This window comes from Adiantum capillus-veneris, chromosome 8 (genome assembly GCF_014529385.1).
Source record: "Adiantum capillus-veneris isolate H3 chromosome 8, ASM1452938v2, whole genome shotgun sequence".
In the NCBI taxonomy this organism is placed as follows: domain Eukaryota; kingdom Viridiplantae; phylum Streptophyta; class Polypodiopsida; order Polypodiales; family Pteridaceae; genus Adiantum; species Adiantum capillus-veneris.
The window spans coordinates 66,761,865-66,767,775 of record NC_140938.1 but is presented as its reverse complement, the minus strand read 5'-3'; the positions used below and the strand labels follow the sequence as shown (position 1 = coordinate 66,767,775).

Sequence of the window (5,911 nt, the reverse complement as noted above, 5' to 3'; positions counted from 1 at the left end):
TAAAACAAACTTTTACATCTTTTGCAATTTGGTGTGAACCCCTCACCTACCTCTTAAAAGAGGGCGTATTGTGTAAATAACCTTCTATTACTACGATCATAATCGCATCCCCTCTCTCTCTCTCTCTCTCTCTCTCTCTCTCTCTCTCCTTCTGTTGTGCCATTGTTGAGCCCCGCTGCGTCGTAGGTTGAACCTGCATATCCTAGCCTTTTTTATGTACCATATTATTGTGGTGAATATTGTATATCTCTCGCTCACTCTTTCCCTTGCTCCAATCCTGAATGTGGTCGATGAGATGGCTCTAGTCTGATGCCGATTAACAGTCTGGCCTATTGGGCTACCCCTTGTTGGTTGTGCTTCTATGCTCCTATGAGACCTGCATGACTTATAAATTCTTGGGATATGGAGCAACATTCAATAGGCCCTACTTGTACGACTCTGCTCCTTTGGGGCCTACAAGGCAGCTGGCTTCTCGGATTTGGAGCATCTTCCAAGGAGTGCTCTGGTGCCCAATTGGATTCCATAAAGATGTGGCTCCCATTTAAACAGGTGAGGGTTTTCGAATCTCTCACTTAGCCTTGATTTTTGGATTCTTTAGAAAGAGAGCGTCGTTGTTGTGCATCTTGTCTACTTCAATATGGAGCTTGATAAGCTAAATACTATCTCTTATTTGTGTGCCAAACAGTCTTTTGAGATTTGCTTGATTTACCTTCTTTCAATTGAATTTGCAAATTGTAAGCATGGCCCTGAGTTTAATTAATCCTTTTTGCTCGGCCTTGTTGTGGTTTGAACATGCAATAGGATACGTATACATGTGTGTTACTGTTTATTCTAGTTGCCTATCATCGATGGAAAGGTTGTGCCGAGCTAGGTGAAGATTATTTTAATTTCTCCATTATGGTTGAGTTTTGATAAAAGGCTTCATTGTTGGATGCAACCTTTTTTGACTCTTAATATCACCAGGGGTGGAGGCTTTTTGTTTTACCTAGACAGAAGTCACCAATAGTAACCTGAAATGGTTGACTAAATTGAGTACTATTATAGAACTAAAGCTCGTTATAGATTATGAACTAATACAGTTCATCATTGAAAGTGGTTAGGCAAGAAGGCTTCTTGGAAATGTTGCCTACCGGATGTTAGCATACAATTTTACTGTCTCTTTGGTTCTTTGTAGCTTAAGTGGTGTTGGCCATGTGGGTGGTGTCGGCCATCTATTGCATCGGAATGCTTAGCTGATGTGGTGCAATTAAGCTTTCCTACTTTTGAGCTTTGAAACACTACACCCCTTGGTAGGTTTAGATTGAGTTTTCTTGGATCATCTACTTTCTTGAGATCTCAGTGGAGTTGTGATACTTGGCTACTGACAAAAAGAAAAAATTCACATATTTGTGCATACCATAATGATGACATGTTTACAAAAACCACTATAAAATGTAAGTGGTTTGGCAAGAAGGCTTATTGCAAGCAATGCATGTCTGCTAGATGTTAGCATATGGTTTTACTAACTCTAATAGGATATTTCTACCTCAGATGTAGGTTTTGCTTGGCATAAACTGTTACCTATACTAATGAGTAGTGGTTGACATGCCTTTTGGTTAACATTGTGAGTGGACCTCACTAATGGGGTGGATACTAGCTGGTTGAGGATATTGCTTATGACATGTGTAAAATCCTAGGCTCTGAATACCTGGCTGATTTCGGGCTACTAGTCTCTCCTACTTGGTAATGTTTTAATGTTCCCATTGAGGTTAGAAAGGGGGTGTTTCATCTCAAACCTAGCTTACCAATGGCGCGTAGTTTGATTACTGTTGGTTCATAAATTGCCTAATGCATGGTTGATAATGCCTTCTACTACCTAGCTTGTACTGATGATATCTGATATCGACGACTAGGAATGATTTAACATTTGTAATGCATAAACTATGTCTTGAAAATCAATCAGTTGTATTGCATAGATAGATAGATTGCCTAGGTTAATGTGTAGCTTTCATTTCAATATTAGTAATTCTATGTATTGTTACTTTCTTTTCAAATGTTTACTCTAGAATAATCTATTCCTTAAATGGGGTGCCTTGAGTGTTGTCTCTTTCTTTTAGGAGGCCTTAATTGCTAACTCTATCTAGTTCTTGCTTAAAATGAGATGAGATTGAAAACCTTCTTTGAGTCAATTTTCCTGGAGGCAATTTTGTTATAATCTCACCCTTTTTCAATGTTTCCTTCCTTCACAAGATATATTTAGTTAATTATGTATAGCAAGTAAGAGTCTCCTTGCCTCCCCCCCCCCCACACACACACACAACTCTACCAGTCGAGCACATGCACTGCTACACGAATACAAACACACTCACATTAGCTCGCTCGCTCTCTCTCTCTCTCTCTCTCTCTCTCTCTCTATATATATATATATATATATATATATATATATAAAACTATATATATATATAGTTATATATATATATATATATATATATATATATAAAACTATATATATATATAGTTATATATATATATATATAGTTGGTGCCCATGTAGCCTAGTTGTATTTATTTTGTAGATTTTGCATGAAGCCTACCTTGTAACTTAGATTTGTATGTGCCTTCAAAATTGCCACCATTTGAGAGTTTGTGGTATTTTGAAATAACACAAAATGCCTCTTTTTTCTTGCCCCCCCCCCCCCCCCCCCACCCCACCCCAAAAACACACACACACACACACACACACACACACACACACACACACGCATGCGTGCGCGCACACGCACACACACACACACACACATACACACACATCTATACCTATATAGCAATTTGATTATATAAATAGAAAAAAAAAACATATTTTTCCTTTCATACACAGATCCCTATTTACCTTGTTTAATATTCTCAAGTTGAAAACTTGAACTCTCGAACTACTCGATGTGGGGTTTTTTTTGAAACAAATGGGAGGTAACCCTCCTCCTTCTAAATATCTCATGGGAACCCACCCCTTAGGAGATTTTGTAAAGATAGTGGCTTTCATTACCTTAAACCTCATGCCCGCTAGCTCTCTCTATCCCCCTTAACTACACTACAACTCGCAGTAGCTTATGCTAACCCCTACGCTTGCTCTCTCTCCCTCTTAACTCCCCGTATGCAAGCAAGAGTGGCCATAGAGGTGTCTTGGGAGACAATAGCTATTGAGTACTCGAACCTAGGGCATCTTCTCACCTTGAGCATGCCGAATGTGTTGTATATGGCGAGGGTGCTCTGGCCCCTCACTTAGTCTGTGGTCTTTGATACTAAGAAACTATGGAGGTTGTTGAACTACCATCTCAGGTCGGTACTCACCTTGGTAATAGTGGATTGATTAGTTTCTTGTGACAAAAGGTTTTTTGATAACTCGTTCAACGCCTTCAATTCATTATGGATGAGTATTTTTGGTAATCCATGTGGTGCTTGATACGGCAGTATTCAGACATTAGAAAATGGGGGATCTTTTGGTACTTGGTACTGTCGTTTGTCTTGTTTGTCTTGATGAATACAACCTAAAGTCGAGGCTTTTTTACTCTTTATCTAATGCATGGAAAAATCTGCATACTACTACGAGGTGTAATGGGGTTTTTTCTTCCCTTATGCCACTTTTGGAATTGTTACACTTGCAAAGGATCTCGCTTATTATCTTATATAGCATGACGCTGACAATGCCGTTAACATATATGGGTTTTTTCTCTTTTTAATAGACAAGCTATCGATAGGTTATTTTTATTAAACTTTGTGGCTTGGGCTCATTTAGGGTGTTTTTCTCATTAGCTTACAAACTCTGGTAAGATGAATTCCGTAAGCCGAAATGGGTATGAGAAATTTGAATTGGTTTGTTAACATAGGCCGAGTTTTTTTCAAAAAATGGGAGGTATCTGTAGTAGCTGGTGTTGTGGATACTTTATGGCTTTATGGTACTTATTAAAGCTAGTGAAATTGGAGCCTGACAAAACTAGCAAAGTTATTCTGGTATTGAAAAACCGATCTAAGAGATGATATGAGGGTTAAGACAAATGGTTCAGGAGGGTTGGTGGCCTTTTTTATCAAAATAATATATATGCTAATATCTATTTAAAGTCCAAATTTTATAAAAAATAAGAATATATAAATACCATAATCATAAGTACTTCCTTTAATATCTTTGGGGTTGCAAAAAACAAAGGACCGAATACATGAACACTTTGGACAGTGGTTTTAAGTTTTTTTAATAAAAAAATTGTAAGTTAGACATAGATAACACCTGGTATAGTCCATTGACACTTGTAAAACACATCCAAGACTAACGTATTTGTTGTCTTGTTTGGATGGATGCAGGTGAGGACTCTATCCTTTCTTGGATTTTTTTTGGCTTAAAGCTGTTATCTATCAGATACACTTGCTCCTACCACTTGGGAAGTAATTCTTTATTGGATCACTATCATTGTATACTAGAATGAAGCTTCATTCTCATATGCCATGTACAAAGATAGTTCTAAAACTGAGTTGCTTTTGTACATATTTTTTCCTTTTCTCTAAAGCCAGTTGTCTTTTGAATGTAAAAGTTCATTTATAGTCAAAGCTTACACATTGTCTCCACTATCATGGTGATGTGGGGCCTCAATTCTCTGAGCTCTCTCATCTTCTCTTCTCTGCAAGCAAACTATAGGTTGATTTTAGAGTGTGCATGGCTATAAAGATATTTCAGCCTCTTCTATTCATTCCATGGACAATCTAAAGAAACAAATGTTTACAGATTTCCCTCCCTAGTGAGCCAATTATCGACATAGTTGTGACTCACAAAGAGACACATATCTACAAAAAGAGGCTAGTGACACGCGCACGCGCGCGCACACACACACACACATACACACATGAATCAAGATTCCATGAGGAGTGTAGACCAACCTATCCACTATTTGAGCTATATTTGCACCCACAATTCAAGGACATCGTCTAGTTTGTTCGTTGCTCAAGGCGGTAGCACCTGACTGACAACCCCATTGACAATGAAGAGAAATGCAAAGGGTCATCCATCCTGGCTACAACATCCACATGATGTCTTTTTAATTGTAGAGAATATTAGCACAAATTTATAGTTGGCACACATCTGCAAATGTAAAAAATGCATCCACATGTTGCACACAAAGGAAGAGAATGACATGCATGTTTTTTTTTGTTTGTGTGTGTAAAAAATCAATTGTACTAAGTAAAGATAGCACTATCCCTTCTTTCTATCTGCATCGATTTTGAAGAAAGTTTCTCACTTCAAACATTAGGAAGGGAATGGGGTCTAAAAGGGCCTCTTTATTTGCCATGGGATTAAAAATGAGATTATGGAATGGGCAAATGGGTGGATGCCATGTGGATTGAAATGATGGGTATGGTAGGGCCAAAAAAGAGTGAGCAAACTTGTAGGCATAGATAGTTTTTTAAAAAATATAAAGAGAGAATCTTTTATATAATAAAAAACGTGAACTTTTCTCTAGAAAGTTGGGGTGAAAACCAATCCTTTCTCTCTCTAGTGGCTATCAGTTTCTCCCCCCTCTCTCTCTTAAAAGGGAGTCCCTCTAAAAATGTGTTGGTCATTTCCTCTCTCTCTCTCTCTCTATTGTACTATCTCTCACTTCTCTTCACTCCACCTTGCAAATTGCATCTCTTTCTTCAATGTTACTTTTTCCTCCCTGTTAACCCTCACGGCTCACGGACACCCCATCACCTACGACGGACGTGTATTATGTATTTGGTAGAGTCAGGTACCGGGCTTGTCGGACCAATAGGAAAAGGGTAAGAGTGATTGCCGATGAGAGGCGCACTCTAACTGGGACATTCAAGGGATTAGTTGGCTAAGCATGGTCGCCCAAGTGTGAATGGGGTGAACTCATATAAAAGCCAACTAAACCTAAAATTCACTCATT

At 38.4% G+C, this 5,911-nt stretch overlaps 1 protein-coding gene across 1 annotated transcript in view; it reads left to right on the top strand.

Annotated features, from left to right (window-relative positions):
- The window catches only part of LOC147452283 (uncharacterized), a 6,904-nt gene extending 2,314 nt beyond the window's left edge, over window positions 1-4,590 (top strand). The window contains exon 4 of the transcript XR_015188889.1: window positions 4,332-4,590. The gene's annotated coding sequence lies outside the window, so the exon portion shown is untranslated. The remainder of the gene's footprint in view (window positions 1-4,331) is intronic.
- The last annotated feature ends 1,321 nt before the right edge of the window (window positions 4,591-5,911 follow it).